Below are 17,540 nucleotides of genomic sequence, written 5' to 3'. Positions count from 1 at the left end.
CTGCTGTTCCTGTCGCTGTGTTTTGTTTCTTTGTATTTTGTGGCTTCCCCTTGCGGCCCTTGACCCCCCTGCCCCACGCTCCCCCGCCGGTTTTTCCTTCTGTTATCCCTTCCCTCGCCCATTGGCCGCCCCGCTCCCGCCTCCCAGCTGCTTCTCCCTCCCACTTGTCCTCTTATGGAGGAAGCCGCGCAGCAGTGGCTGTGACCTGACCTCTGGTCACCCCACACGCCGCACGGCTCCCCATGTGCCTCCGTGACCCCTCCTGCTGCCTGGAGCCCGCCTTTGGTGTGCCCCTGCCCCTGGGACTGGTATTGTTGAGATTGTATTGTGCTGCTGTTCCTGTCGCTGTATTTTGTTTCTTTGTATTTTGTGGCTTCCCCTTGCGCCCCTAGAACCCCCCGCGCCACGCTCCCTGACGCTGCTCCCTGGCACAGTTTTTCCTTCTGTTATCCCTTCCCTCGCCCATAGGCCGCCCCGCTCCCGCCTCCCAGCTGCTCCTCCCTCCCACTTGTCCTCTTTTGGAGGAAGCCACGCAGCAGTGACTGTGACCTGACTTCTGGTCACCCCACACACCGCACGGCTCCCCCTGTGCCTCCGTGACTCCTCCTGCTGCCTGGAGCCCGCCGCTGGTGTGCCCCTGCCCCTGGGACTGGTATTGTTGGGATTGTATTGTGCTGCTCTTCCTGTCGCTGTATTTTGTTTCTTTGTATTTTGTGGCTTCCCCTTGCGCCCCTTGACCCCCCCGCCCCACGCTCCCCGCCGCTGCTCCCCCGCCTGTTTTTCCTTCTGTTATCCCTTCCCTCGCCCTTTGGCCGCCCCGCTCCCGCCTCCCAGCTGCTCCTCCCTCCCACTTGTCCTCTTATGGAGGAAGCCGCGCAGCAGTGGCTGTGACCTGACCTCTGGTCACCCCACACGCCGCACGACTCTCCCTGTGCCTCCGTGACCCCTCCTGCTGCCTGGAGCCCGCCGCTGGTGTGCCCCTGCCCCTGGGACTGATATTGTTGAGATTGTATTGTGCTGCTGTTCCTGTCGCTGTATTTTGTTTCTTTGTATTTTGTGGCTTCCCCTTGCACCCCTTGACCCCCCCGCCCCACGCTCCCTGCCCTGCTCCCCCGCCAGTTTTTCCTTCTGTTATCCCTTCCCTCGCCCATTGGCCGCCCCGCTCCCGTCTCCCAGCTGCTCCTCCCTCCCACTTAGCCTCTTATGGCGGAAGCCGCGCAGGAGCGCAGCGGATGCGCGCAGGGGACGCGCCAAAGGCAAGCCCGTTGACGCCCGTCCATGCCTGGACCGCGCCCAGCCCAAGGACCCCTGGCCCTCGACGATGCCAGCCCACCTGACGGACTTACGACGCCGCCACCCTCCACGCACTCAACGCCGGCTGGAACCCCGCCTGCTACCGAGCCATCCCAAAACGCACACACGGACCCTTCACCTGCCAAGCCTGCAAATTCACCTGCCTCCGAACCTGCACCACACCCGCCAAGCCAGGCACCAGCAACAATCACCTCAAGTGAATCCTGCTCAACACCCGCTCCGTCCACAGGCACGCCGTCGAACTCTGGAGCCTCCTGGACACAACATCACCAGACGTCGCCTTCCTCACAGAAACCTGGATGAACGCCTCCTCAGCCCCCGACATCGCCATAGCCATCCCGGATGGCTACAAGATCACCCGGAGGGACCACGTCAACCAAACCGGAGGAGGCATCGCCATCGTCCACAGAAACACCATCCGAATCACGACCAATTGCGACAACACCCTCACCGCCGCCGAGTACCTTCACTTCCAGATACACACCGACCCCAAGACCACCCTCAGAGGCACTCTCACCTACAGACCCCCGGGACCACGCACACAATTCAGCGAAGCCTTTGCAGACTTAGTCAGCCCGCACGCCCTAACCTCCTCAGACTACATCCTCCTAGGGGACCTCAACTTCCACGTGGAGAACAACAATGATCGCAACACCGCCGCCCTGCTGGACAACCTCGCCAACCTCGGACTCAAGCAACTGGTGAACACCCCCACCCACTACGCCGGCCACACGCTTGACCCCATCTTCTCCTCCAGCAAGCACATCTCCTTCAGCCACTCCACCGCACTACACTGGACAGATCACAGCTGCGTCCACTTCAACTTCAGGAGAACCACGACCCACCACCACCCGCAACAGGTTCCCCTAAGACGCTGGAGCAAGATCACCGCCGACCAACTCACCACCCCGCTCAGCCAGAACCCTCCCACCAACACGACGGACCCCAACGAAGCAGCCCGTTACCTCACAAAATGGGTCACCAACTGCGCCGATGACCTCGCACCACTGAAGAACCCTCCCAGCAGACCCGGCAGCAGGAAAGCCTCATGGTTCACCAACGACCTCAAAAATTCCAAGAAAGCCTGCCGTACCCTCGAGAAAGCCTGGCGCCACGACCAGACAACAGAAAAAATGACAGCCCTCAAGGACGCCACCCGCAAACACCACCAGCTGATCCGCACCACCAAAAAGACAACATTCAAAGAACGACTGGACAACAACACCCACAACAGCATCGTTAAAGAGCTCTCCAACCCCAGCGCCTGCAACAACGACGTCACACCCTCGCAAGACCTCTGCAACTCACTCGCCTCATTCTTTCACCGCAAGATAGCCGACATACACAACAGCTTCGGCACACAGACCACGCACCCAACCAGCCTCCCGCACCACCACCCTCTGCACCTGGACCTCGGTCAGCACCGAAGACACCACTCGCACGATGAACCCCATCCACTCCGGCTCCCCAACCAACCCCTGTCCACACCACATCTTCAACAAAACCGACTCCATAATCGCACCCCAACTCCGGGACATCATCAACAGCTCCTTCGCATCCGCCACCTTCCCGGAGAGCTGGAAACATGCCGAGCTCATCGCCCTCCTGAAGAAACCCACCGCGGACCCCACAGACCTCAAGAACTTCCGTCCCCTCTCGCTCCTCCCGTTTCCTGCCAAAGTCATCGAGAAGATCGTCAACAAACAACTCTCCGCCTTCCTCGAGACAAACGGACCCCTCGCAGTCCGGTTTCCGAGCAAACCACAGCACCGAGACCGCCCTCATCGCAGCCACCGACGACATCCGGTCCCTGCTTGACAACGGGGAAACAGCTGCCCTCATCCTCCTGGACCTCTCAGCCGCCTTCGACACCGTATGCCACCGCACCCTGATACAACGCCTCAGCAACACCGGAATACAAGGAAAGGCCTTGGAGTGGATCATCTCTTCCTCGCCGGAAGAACCCAAAGTGTCCGCCTCCCCCGTTACGATCCGCGGCCACCAAAGTCATCCGCGGCGTACCGCAAGGATCCTCGCTCAGCCCCACCCTCTTCAACATCTACATGAACGCCCTCGCAGCCATCGCACGCCAACACAACCTAAACATCATCTCCTACGCGGACGACACCCAGCTGATCCTCTCCCTCACCAACAACCCTGCCACCAACAGAGCCAGCCTCCAGGAAGGAATGAAAGACATCGCGGAATGGATGAAGCTCAGCCGTCTGAATCTGAACTCAGACAAGACGGAAGTCCCCATCCTGGGACCGTCCCCATCTGCCTGGTGGCCCCCTGCCCTGGGCACGGCCCCCAAGCCAACGGACCACACACACAACCTGGGCTTCATCCTGGACTCCTCGCTCACGATGACCAAACAAGTCAACGCCGTCTCGTCATCCTGCTTCAACACCCTGCGCATGCTCCAAAAGATCTTCCGGTGGATCCCCACTGAGACCAGGAAGACGGTCACCCAGGCCCTCGTCACCAGCCGACTGGACTACGGGAACACCCCCACGCTGGAACCACAGCCAAACTCCAGAAAAGACGCCAGCGCATACAGAACGCCTCTGCACGACTCATCCTGGACATCCACAGCCACATCTCTGCCCATCTGAAAGACCTGCACTGGCTCCCTGTCAGCAAGAGGATCACGTTCAGACTCCTCACCCACACACACAAGGCTCTCCACGACATGGGCCCCAAATACCTCAACAGCCGCCTCACATTCTACACACCCACCCGCCAGCTCCGATCTGACAGCCTCGCCCTCGCCACCGTCCCACGAATTTGCTAAGCCACCGCTGGAGGAAGATCCTTCTCCTACCTGGCGGCCAAGACATAGAACTCCCTCCCCACCCACCTACGGCTGACCCAGGACCATCTCTCCTTCAGGAAACAACTCAAGACCTGGCTGTTCGAGCAGTAGCGACTCCCCCCTCCCCCCAGCGCCTTGAGACCCTAGTGGGTAAGTAGCGCGCTATACAAATTTGTTTGATTGATTGATTGAGCATGGTGCTCATTCCCAAATGCTGATCTCGAAGGCCAAGTGGCAGGTTGAAATGAAAAGGAAATGGAGACAGGTGAGATGGATGGTGGCCGGTGGACCGATGGTGTTATACTAAGTGAACATGGAGCTCCTCGCCCTGTTTCAGGCCTCCCGGGTGTTTTCTGTTAAGACTGATTATGTATCTTGATTGAAGTCTTCTTAGTGCTCGTTCCCTGTCTCCATTCTGGCCCTTCACGGGAACCCTGTCAATGCCAAAAAATGAGACTTTTAAAGCCACAGTTTTGGTTGAGCCATGTAGAGTGTTGCAGTGCCTAGCCATGGGATATGCCACATCTTTGTTCCTTATGGCTCTAAGGTGCTTCAGAACACGCTTTTTCACCGGGAAGATCATGCTACTAACATGCCTCAGACCACATAGACACATTAAAACATAGAGAACAAAGTCAGTGTTGCAATTTATAAACGGCCTGATCTTGTGTTGTTTGCCATTGGGTAACGGAACTGTCCTGACACTGGTGCTATGGGTGCACGCCTTGCATTTCCCACACTTGTGGAATCCTGTGATGTTCCCTCAACCAAGTGCTACTGTGTGTCTCGGTGGGTTCCATAAGGCTATGGACCTTTAAAATAATTAGCCCTGCCCGGGTGGGCGTGGCCGCTGCCATGGCCTTCTGGGATCCGTAGTGCGCACAAATTAAACCCAAGTGGGTGCGCTGACATTGCCTTTGACCCAGAGCCTGTTTGCTCGAAACGCATCTTTTTGCCCGAAAAATAAAAACTTCCTAACCGTACCTGGTCGGTGTGGCTCAATCTTTTCCTGATCCGGAGAAGCCTTGTGGATATATATATATATATATATATATATATATATATATATATATATATATATATATATATTCACTGAAAAAAACCATAGATTTCAGGTCATATATAGTTAGGAATTAGCATTTAAAAAACCATTGAAATTGCTCCTATATAGTTAGTTGTACTAACTATATTTCGCGCACCCGCAATCCACTGCTGATGATGTCATATATTACATCATTCATGACATGGTCAGTGACATCACGGATGACATCACTGATGACATCTCAAATGACATCACTGATGACATCTCAATTGACATCACTGATGACATCACTGATGATATCATTCATGTGATAATACGATGCACTTCTTCACACTCTAATATAACCTTTGATACACCCAGTGTTAAACACAGACTACCATTCTTGAAACCATTGACACGCCAAAACCAGTTACTACATACGCACACACTGATTGCTAGGTCTATACACACATCCAATCATGTACCCATAGAATCACTCATACATACAGTAACTCATCACTACAACACTATCATCTGCACTCAAACACCTATACAGACACTCACACTCTGCCACTCATCCATGGAGTTACTCACACATCTAGTCAGTCATGCAAAGAATCAATCACACTTTCATTTCCTTAACTATACAGTTATACACACACAACACCTTACTTATTCAAACATATACTAACACATACTTACTTTGTTATACAATTACTGATACAAGTACACAATGATCCATACAGCCACTCGCACAATCAGTGGCTCTTATGTATAGTTATTTATATATGCCAGCTACCCACACACACTCAGTCTCCCATACAACTACTTGGGCAAACAGTCAATAACACATATAGCCACTCATATAGCTACTGATCAACACATTCAGTTGCTTACACAACAACAGACATACTGATGCACACATTCAGACAGTTTAGTTACTAACCCATGCATTCAGTAAGACACATTTAATCACTCACTCATACATTCAGTCATGTACCTACAAAATCTTTCATCCAGACACTTATACATCCACTCATTCTTCAATATGTAAAACATATTTAAACTTTACAGAAACACACAGTCACTGGATGATGTCATCTGAGATGTCATCAGTGATGTCATCAGTGATGTCACTGACCATGTCTTGAATGATGTAATGTGTGACATCTTCAGCAGTGGATTGCGGGTGCGCGAAATATAGTTAGTACAACTAACTATATAGGAGCAATTTCAATGGTTTTTTAAATGCTAATTCCTAACTATATATGACCTGAAATCTATGGGTTTTTTCAGTGAATTTGCAAGGTTTTTTAAATGCTAATTCCTAACTATATAAGGCCTGAAACCTATGTTTTTTCAGTGAATTTCGAAGGTTTTTTAAATGCTAATTCCTAAATATATAAGGCCTGAAACCTATGTTTTTTTCAGTGAATTTGCAAGGTTTTTTAAATGCTAATTCCTAACTAAATGAGGCCTGAAACCTATGTTTTTTTCAGTGAATTTGCAAGGTTTTTAAAATGCTAATTCTATTAGCGGATAACGTTTAAATATGTTAATATCCTTGTGGGACCACCTGAGCAGCCCTAGGGATCCGATTTTTGGACCGGTGCAAGATGCTCTCTGATTGTGCCGTATTTCTTGCCTTCTGCCCCCCTGATTGTGCCGTATTTCTTGCTTCTGCCCCCCTGATTGTGCCATATTTCTTGGCTTCTGCCCCCCTGATTGTGCCGTATTTCTTGCCTTCTGCACCCTGATTGTGCCATATTTCTTGCCTTTTGCACCCTGATTGTGCCGTATTTCTTGCCTTCTGCTCCCTGATTGTGCCGTATTTGTTGCCTTCTGCCCACTAATTGTGTGGTTTTTTTCTTGCCTTCTGCCCCCTGATTGTGCCGTTTGTCGGGCCTTCTGTCCCCTGATTGTGCCGTTTTTCGTGCCCCTGCCCCCCTGATGGTATTATCTTTGCTAGTGTTTGTTTGCTGCTGGTATTGCTTTTGCCTGTGTTTCTTTGCTGCCGTTATTGTCTTTGCCAGTGTTTCTTTGCTGCAGTTATTGTCTTTGCCAGTGTTTGCTGCCGTTATTGTCTTTGCCAGTGCTTGTTCGCTGCTGGTATTATCTTTGCCAGAGCTGTGTGGGCTGTGAGTGCTGTGTGAGCTGTGTGAGCTGTGAGAGCTGTGTGGGCTGTGAGAGCTGTGCGAGCTGTGAGAGCTGTGTGGGCTGTGAGAGCTGTGTGGGCTGTGAGGGCTGTGTGGGCTGTGAGAGCTGTGTGGGGTGTGAGGGCTGTGTGGGCTGTGAGGGATGTGTGGGCTGTGAGAGCTGTGTGGGCTGTGAGAGCTGTGTGGGCTGTGAGAGCTGTGTGGGCTGTGTGGGCTGTGTGAGCTGTGAGGGCTGTGTGGGCTGTGAGGGCTGTGAGGGCTGTGTGGGCTGTGAGGGCTGTGAGGGCTGTGTGGGCTGTGAGAGCTGTGTGGGCTGTGAGAGCTGTGTGGGCTGTGAGAGCTGTGTGGGATGTGAGCTGTGTGGGCTGTGAGAGCTGTGTGGGCTGTGAGGGCTGTGTGGGCTGTGAGAGCTGTGTGGGCTGTGAGAGCTGTGTGGGCTGTGAGAGCTGTGTGGGCTGTGAGAGCTGTATGGGCTGTGAGAGCTGTATGGGCTGTGAGAGCTGTATGGGCTGTGAGAGCTGTACGGGCTGTGAGAGCTGTGTGGGCTGTGAGAGTGTGGGCTGTGAGAGCTGTGTGAGCTGTGTGGGCTGTGAGAGCTGTGTGGGCTGTGAGAGCTGTGTGGGCTGTGAGAGCTGTGTGGGCTGTGAGAGCTGTGTGGGCTGTGAGAGCTGTGTGGGCTGTGAGAGCTGTGTGGGCTGTGAGAGCTGTGAGAGCTGTATGGGCTGTGAGAGCTGTGTGGGATGTGAGCTGTGGGCTTTGAGGGCTGTGTGGGCTGTGGGAGCTGTGAGAGCTGTGTGGGCTGTGAGAGCTGTGTGGGCTGTGAGAGCTGTGTGGGCTGTGAGAGCTCTGTGGGCTGTGAGAGCTCTGTGGGCTGTGAGAGCTGTGTGGGCTGTGAGAGTGAGGGCTGTGAGGCCTGTGAGAGCTGTGTGGGCTGTGAGCTGCGTGGGCTGTGAGAGCTGTGTGGGCTGTGGGAGCTGTATGGGCTGTGAGAGCTGTATGGGCTGTGAGAGCTGTGTGGGATGTGAGCTGTGTGGGATGTGAGCTGTGTGGGATGTGAGCTGTGTGGGAGGTGAGCTGTGTGGGATGTGAGCTGTGTGGGATGTGAGCTGTGTGGGATGTGAGAGCTGTGTGGGCTGTGAGAGCTGTGTGGGCTGTGAGAGCTGTGTGGGCTGTGAGAGCTGTGTGGTCTGTGCGGGCTGTGTGGGCTGTGCGGGCTGTGTGGGCTGTGAGCTGTGTGGGCTGTGAGCTGTGAAAGCTGTGTGGGCTGTGTGGGCTGTGTGGGCTGTGAGAGCTGTGTGGGCTGTGAGAGCTGTGAGAGCTGTGTGGGCTGTGTGAGCTGTGAGAGCTCTGTGGGCTGTGAGAGCTGTGTGGTCTGTGTGGGCTGTGTGGGCTGTGTCGGCTGTGTGGGCTGTGTCGGCTGTGAGAGCTGTGTCGGCTGTGAGAGCTGTGTGGGCTGTGAGCTCTGCTTCTTTTGTGTCTCGGTCTACCTAGCACAAGATGAATGCCAACACTTCCTGGTTAGAAGTGTTGACAGCCAATGAGCATGCTGCTTTCCTGTGAAATGCATGCTGATTGGCTGCCACTGTCTGTCAACACTCCAAACCAGGAAGTGTTGGCAGCCATCTTGTGCCTTGGTAGAACCAAGGCACAAGAAAGCAGTGAAACAAAGGTGCAAAACACGCAAAGGGGGCAGGGTAGAAGCACCCTGACCCCCTAGGCCTGCTCAGGGGGCCCCACAAGGCCCCCCAGGCCAAAAAAATAATAATTTTTGGGGGGAAAATCGCGAGGGTACGTGCACCATACGGTAAGCTTACTGTAAGCTTACTGTACTCTGTACCCTCGCGATTTTCCCCCCAAAAAATATTTTTTTGGGGCTTGGGGGGGCCTTGTGGGACCCCCTGAGCAGGCCTAGGGGGTCACGGTGCTTCTACCCTGCCCCCTATTTGAGTTCTACAAGTTTGTTTTTCTGCTTTCCTGTGCCTCAGTCTACCGAGGCACAAGATGGCTGCCAACAATTTCTGTTTTGGAATGTTCACAGACAGTAGCAGCCAATCAGCATGCAGCTCGTACTCTGGAAGGTACAGAGTACAGTAAGCTTACAGTGCACTCACGTGTGCCACATATAGATATATAATTTGAACAAATTCGATTTTCTCAACAACTACTGGAGGGATTTTCACCAAATATACAAAAGGCACTCCTGCATACCAGGCTCTACCATTTTGCCAAGTTTGGTGTAATTCCATTCAGCCGTTCGGGCTGTAGCCGTGTCTAAAGGTCCTATGGAAAATTGCATTGGACTCAATTTCACATTCAATTTTCTCAAAAACTACTGGAGGGATTTACACCAAACATACAAAAGGCACTGCTGCATACCAGTCCCTACCATTTTGCCAAATCCGGTGTAATTCCGTTCAGCCGTTCAAGCTGTAGCCTTGTCAGAATGTCCCTAAGGAAATTAACATGGGGAAAACACGTTTTGGGACCCCCCTTTTTTCTCGGCCCCCGCTTGACGAATCCCCCCGAAACTTTCAGGGAAGGAGCGGAGCGCAGCAAGGCAAATTTAAGGAAAATTACAGGCAGATCCCTAAATCGGCACCAAAGTTATTCCCAATAGAATGTTCGGAATTTCCTATGGTAACAAGGTCCTAACTATATATACCTACTGGCGACCGCCAGTAGGTAATATACATATATATATATATATATATATATATATATTCACTGAAAAAACCATAGGTTATAGACCATATATAGTTAGGAATTAGCATTTACAAAACCTTATTTTACTCACACAAAACCATTGAAATTCCATATATAGTTAGTTGTACTAACTATATATCGCGCACCCGCAATCCACTGCTGATGATGTCACATATTACATCATTCATGACATGGTCAGTGACATCACTGATGACATCACTGATGACATCTCAAATGACATCACTGATGACATCTCAAATGACATCACTGATGACATCACTGATGACTACATCCAGTGACTGTATAATTCTGTAAAGTTAAAATATGTCTTACATATTGAAGAATGAGTGGATGTATAAGTGTCTTGATGAAGGATTTAGTAGGGGCATGACTGACTGTATGAGTGACTGATTAAATGTGTCTCACTGAGTGCATGGGTTAGTGACTAAACTGTCTTAATTTGTGCATCATTATGTCTGTTGTTCTGTAAACTGCTGCATGTGTTGATCAGTAGCTATATGATTAACTGTATGGGTTATTGATTGGTTGCCCAAGCATTTGTATGGGAGACTGAGTGTGTGTGTGGGTGGCTGGGAGGTGTATGACTCTCTGCATAGATGTGTGAGCAGTTGATTGACTAGATGTATGGGTTCAAAAGTGCATGTGGAAACAGCTGTATGGGCAGTTGACTGTGTGCATTAGTGTATTGGTGAGTGAATGGATATCTCAGTGCTACATGTTAAAGTAAGTACATATGTAAAATACAGTACATGTGAAAGTTGACATATATAAATAACTGTGCATGAGAGCCACTGAATGAGTGAGTAGTTGTATCGATCATTGTGAACTTGTATCAGGGATTGTATAAGAGAGTAAATATGTGTTAGTATATGTTTCAATAAGTAAGGTGTGTTTAACTGTATAGTTGAAGAAATGGAGGTGAGATTGTTTCTTTGCATGACTGACTGGGTGTGTGAGTAACTCCATGGATGAGTGGCAGTGTGTGAGTGTCTGTATACACTGAGTGTATCTAAGGTTATATTAGAGTCTGAAGAGGTTTATCGTATTAGCACAAGAATGATGTCAAATGAGATGTCATCAGTGATGTCATTTGAGATGTCATCAGTGATGTCATCAGTGATGTCACTGACCATGTCATGAATGATGTAATATGTGACATGATCAGCAGTGGATTGCGGGTGCGCGATATATAGTTAGTGCAACTAACTATATATGGAATTTCAATGGTTTTGTGTGAGTAAAATAAGGTTTTTTAAATGCTAATTCCTAACTATATATGGTCTATAACCTATGGTTTTTTCAGTGAATTTTCAAGGTTTTGTAAATGCTAATTCCTAACTATATATGGTCTATAACCTATGGTTTTTTCAGTGAATTTCAATGGTTTTTTAATAGCAAATATCATAAGCTGTCGAATGTCAAGTACGTGGTAAGTGAAAACATTTTCGTGTTTATGCACACGGATCTGCTTTGAATGGTGCCCCCCCCCTCATTTCTATTAGGAGTACTCTCTCTTTGCAGATAGTGAAAGGCAGTTAACGCAGGCCTTTGCCCCCATTGTAATCCGTCGTGCCTGCTTCTCTCTCCATTTGATTGATTGTTATCCAAGTGAATGTGTGAGTGGCTGTATGGATCATTGTGAACTTGTATCCAGGATTGTATAAGTGAGTAAATATGTTTTAGTATATGTTTGAATAAGTAAGGTATGTATAACTGTATAGTTGAGGAAATGGAGGTGTGATTGATTCTTTGCATGACTGACTAAGTGTCTGAGTAACGCCATGGATGAGTGACAGTCTATGAGTGTCTGTTTACACTGAGTGTATCTAAGGTTATATTAGAGTCTGAAGAGGTTCATCGTATTATCACATGAATGATGTCATCAGTGATGTGATCAGTAATGTCAAATGAGATGTCATCAGTGATGTCATTTGAGATGTCATCAGTGATGTCATCAGTGATGTCATTTGAGATGTCATCAGTGATGTCATCAGTGATGTCATTTGAGATGTCATCAGTGATGTCATCAGTGATGTCACTGACCATGTCATGAATGATGTAATATGTGACATCATCAGCAGTGGATTGCGGGTGCGCGATATATAGTTAGTACAACTAACTATATATGGAATTTCAATGGTTTTGTGTGAGTAAAATAAGGTTTTTTAAATGCTAATTCCTAACTATATATGGTCTATAACCTATGGTTTTTTCAGTGAATTTTCAAGGTTTTGTAAATGCTAATTCCTAACTATATATGATCTATAACCTATGGTTTTTTCAGTGAATTTCATTGGTTTTTTAAAAGCTAATATCTGTAGCTGTAAAATGTATTCTTCTTTAAATCCAAAAATATATCTTATATGTTTATTAATAATTTTTTTTTTAATACTTTTTTTTTGTTCGCTCCCGGTTCGCGAACCGGGAAGCTTCCCGTTAGCTCATCTTGATGCCGCGACCCAGTCCGCGAACCGGTAAACGTTCCGTTAGCGCAACTGCCGCGTTAGAAATCAACATCATGACGCGTCGCGGAAGCGCGACGTATCACGTTGTCGCGTAATGCGTCCTATGACGCGCCGCGTTAGCGCACCCGGAAGCGCTCCGGTACGCGAACCGAGGCGCGAAGCGCAGCGACCCGGAAGCGATCCGGGGCGCGTTCCGCAGCGCGTAACTTAAGCGTAAGAGGTCATGTGACTTGTTAATAAAACTTTTCATTGGTTCATTTCACTTTTGGTTTCATAATGATGTAAGGCTAGGTCAGGTGACCTAAAAATAACACTTTTCATTGGTTTAGAACTATTGTTTTTCCCAAATGATGAAAACCCCTCCTTCTTTCCTCACTCTGACTTTCATCTTTGTGAGAGGAAGACCATTTTTGATAGTTGAGCAATGGCTTCATTAGTTGCTTCAGCTGGTGCACCCCCACCACCACCTCCACCTCCTCATGGGAAGAGAGGACCACCTCCCCAGTTCATCAGCAACACAGAGGAGGAAGAGGATGAACTAGAGGAAGAGGAGACGGAAGGACCACAGTTCTTACAAGAGGTGCCCCGGGTTTCCCGTCGGAAAGCCAGCTTTATTTGGCAGTTTTTTTCACTCCCTCGAGGGCAAAAGAAAGTAAATGCTAGGTATGTCACCTGCAAAATTTGTAAAGACCGGTTATCTAGAGGCACTGATAAAAAGTATAGCTACGGTAACTATACAATGCATCGTCACATGAACAGGTGGCATCCATTGAACTACAGCCAGGCGGAGATACGTGACATGCAAGATAACCCAACAACAACTCCTGTGGCCAGGTCAACATCACTGATATCGTTGACAGGAGCAGAGGCACGGGAAACCGTGCCAAACATTCAGGAGAACTTTGCTCATATGAAATTTACTTGTATGTATTGCGGTGCATTGCTGTCATGTGGTAACATGAGCATTACGTTAATCAACCTAGCTTATGTAAATCACAATTGCCCTAACCGCCCCAGACAGTAATTATTTTTTTGCTCCTGTTGAGCCCTTTTCAATGCCTGTTTTTTGTTGTTTCCCCTCCATCAAAAACAAAAAAAAACATAAAACTGTTCAAAAAAAACAAAAAAATTTCAAAAAATAAAAAAAATATATAAAACAACAAAAACATTTAAAAAAAAGTTCTTTTCAGAACTACCTCCCCTTTCAAAAAAAATTTGCTAGAATGTTTAGCACTCTGGCAAGCTCTATTTCTTTTAGTTCGCTTCCCCGTTCGCTTCCCGGTTCGTGAACCGGGAGCGAACCAAAAAAAAAAAAAAGAAGAGTAAGTATAAGGGAAGTAAACAGAGAGTAATGTTAAAAGAAAGACAGCTATAGGGAGTAAACCAGAGATACTGTTTAATAGATCTATTTACCGAAGAAAAGATGGAAAATCCTTAAGTGCAATCGCAAAATAAGGAATAGCAAATTTTGCTATTCCTTATTTTGCATCAAACTTGTTTGATACATACCATTTATCTAATTAGCATTCGCAAAGGCCGAAATTCGCAGAATTTCGGCCTTTGCGAATGCTAATTAGCTTGATACATATGGCCACAAGTGAGGCCTGTCTTGCAACATGGTGCATCTTTTGCATCACTGCTGCATCGGTTTCATGTGGCACGTTTTTTTTACAGCATGACACATCTGCCTAAATGCATCAATTTGTAATTTTGTCGCCTCATAGCAAATCTTTTGCACCGCCGCTGCATCACAAAAGTGACGCACAGTGGCGCAAAAGAGGCATACACCTATCATAAATCTGTCCCTAGCATTTTAAATGATTAATTCAGGATGACGATAAGCTGTGGCCTATCCAGAGGTTTGTTTAAGGTGAGGCCTACTCAGGGTTGCAGATCAAAGTTACGCTTGTTGAAGAATACAGAGGAGATAATACATGTAAAGGCCTACCAATGAAGTAAGTGATGTCCACCTCATTGCGCCAGTCATCATAAATCTATCCCTAAGCTTCTTATCTTGTTAGAGATGAACCGCCATATGTATCATCAAACTATTTTGCATTTCCTAAATAGCGAATTTTAAGGAATAAATAGCGATTCTTTACCATTCCTAATTTGCGATGAGCAAATTGCAAATTACCCATTCATTTCCATGGGCCAGGAGGCCCATAGCAATGAAGGTGCAATTTGCGATTAGCAATTAGCTCATCGCAAATTAGGAATTTTTCCAAGGGTGCAGGGGTGTCTCAAGAACACCTTGCTGCACCCCTGAAAAAGAAATTTGGGGGCATATGGCGCACATACATGCCCTAAGGGCATGTATGGGCGTCATTTGGCACCTTTTGTTTTTTGGAAAAAAAGCTTTTTGAAAAGAATTCGCAAATTACCACCAACTAGAAGTTGGTGGTAATTTGCAAATCCTTAATGGCATTTTTTGCATATTTTTTGTTCGATACATTGCATTTAAGGAATCGCAAAATTTGCAAATCCTTAAGTGCAATCGCAAAATAAGGAATAGCAAATTTTGCTATTCCTTATTTTGCATCAAACTTGTTTGATACATACCATTTGTAATGTTAGAAATGTTATAAAATTTTGAAACACAATCACAATAATAAATAATTGCTTAAAAAATAAAGAAATTAAAAAATAATCAACAAAACCAACAATCAATTAACATACAGTATTTGAAAAGTCTATCATTCTTTTTTCCTTATAGTACGCTCCCCAGAACGCTTCCCGGTTCGCGAACCGGGCGCTCCCCACGCAAAAAAAAAAAAAAAAATTTTTTTTTTTTGCCCTGCGGGGCCCTTTTAAAGCCTCCACATCAAACCTAGGGGGTCAGGGAGGATCTACTATGCCCCCTTATGGTCATTTCCCCCTTTGTTTTGGCCTGATTGGTTCTCTGGCGTCTGTCAACATTCCAAACAGTCCGTAGCGGCCGCCATCTTGTCTCTCGGTAGGATCGAGAGACAAGAGGAGGCCAAAGCGAAGGGGCAAATGACCATAAGGGGGAATAGTAGATCCTCGCTGACCCCCTAGGTTTGATGTGGAGGTTTTAAAAGGGCCCCGCGGGGCAAAAAAAAAAAAATAATAATAATAATCGAACGGCTGAATGGATTTGCACGAAACTTGGCAAAATTGTAGGGACTGGTAGCCCGATGTGCCTTTGCTAGGTCTCAATATATGTGCTTCAGTGGATTTTGAGAAATTAACGTTCAAAAAAAGATATATATCTGTAACAGCGCACCGCTTCGCGTACTTTTCGCGTTACGGAGCTTTGCGAAGCGAAGCTGATTGGCTCTCCGGTGTCTGTAAACATTCCAAACAGTACGTAGCGGCCGCCATCTTGTCTCTCGGTAGGATCGAGAGACAAGAGGAGGCCAAAGCGAAGGGGCAAATGACCATAAGGGGGCATAGTAGATCCTCGCTGACCCCCTAGGTTTGATGTGGAGGTTTTAAAAGGGCCCCGCGGGGCAAAAAAAAAAAATAATAATAATAATCGAACGACTGAATGGATTTGCACGAAACTTGGTAAAATATTAGGGACTGGTAGCCCGATGTGCCTTTGCTATGTCTCAATATATGTGCTTCTGTGCATTTTGAGAAATTAACGTTCAAAAACAAGATATATATCTGTAACAGCGCTCCGCTTCGCGGAGATAAAATTATATCTGTATTACCTAGCTGTTGCTAACACCAGTTAGCGACGGCTAGTAGGAGATAGCGACCATCTTGGGTCCCACTTTGCATGTGAGTGATATTTATCACTAATGACATGCAAAGTGGGCATGCCAAGATGTTAGCGACTGGAAACAGTCGCTAACATCGCTATCTCCTATTATCAACTTTTGGAAATATTCGAGATAAGCGCGAATATCTCCAAAAAGTAACAGCTGCCCTGAGCAGTTCTTAGCCATGTTATCCAATGGGAGGTGGATAACATGGCTAAGAGCATTAGCTCGGTAATGCATGAATATCGCTGAGTTTTCAGCGATATTAATGCATTGCGGTCGTTTTTTATCGTATTTGCGATAAACCTTGATAATAGCAAGGTTTATCTGCGATAATTTCTGACGGTAAAAAAATCTTTGCAATGCATCGTTAGGGATAAATATCGCTTAACTTTGGTAATATGCCCCAACGTCTGTTAACGTTCGATTCGAAGGAAATCAGGAATTGTTGAAAAACATTGTGTGCGCCATCTTGTCTTTTTTCAAATGCCACACTTTTGTCGTGCACAGCAGCCATTTTAGATGCCTTGACCAGACCCACTCTGTGCACGCTGTCGATCCTTAGCATGGCTCCCCACCCTCGCAAGCATCTCACCCAGGCAGTGGTCACCCCCGCTCTCTGTCTTATGCATGGGTAATAAACCTCCCCCCATCTGCGCTGCTCTTCCCTGAGAATCACACCCTGTGCCCGCCCGACACCTCCCTTTTGCCCTATTCACTACCGCACCCTCTGACACTCCTTTTCCTCTGTGTCCGATTGTCCAGGCCGGTCCTAGGCTATCAGCTAGCCCTGCAGATGTAGTTTATGGCCACAGCTGTAAAGAATCAACCCTCTTCAAAGGAGTTATAGTAGATCAAGGCCCACACTCGATGAGATCCGTCACAGCAGAAGCGTTGCTATTACCTGAAAACCATCCTGTATTGTGATTGGGGAGGGGACCGAGCGTGAAGCGGAAGATTCCAGGGATGACTCTTTGTACATCAAAGTTTTTACAATTATGTGTCACATTAAAATATATAGCACTCCGACAAAGTAGTAAGATTATAAAACTTTAATAATTTATAAATATATACAAGAAAACAAAAATAGTAATAACATATAAACATTTTTAGGGAAAAACAACGAAGTAGCGGTCGGCTGTGCGAATAGTCCCAACGCAGCACAACGTCCAGATTTCCGGCGTGGGGCGTCGCGGGGGGTGGGTCATCAGTAGCAAACTGTTGTGCGAATAGTTCCAAGGCAGCAGAACGCGCCGAAATCTAGATGACACGAAAGTGATGTCTAGTAAGTTGCCACCCAGCAAATAACGGCGT

This window comes from Lissotriton helveticus, chromosome 3_1 (genome assembly GCF_964261635.1).
Source record: "Lissotriton helveticus chromosome 3_1, aLisHel1.1, whole genome shotgun sequence".
Classification (NCBI taxonomy): Eukaryota; Metazoa; Chordata; class Amphibia; order Caudata; family Salamandridae; genus Lissotriton; species Lissotriton helveticus.
The sequence above is the reverse complement of the archived record's forward strand: the minus strand, read 5'-3'. Positions refer to the sequence as shown.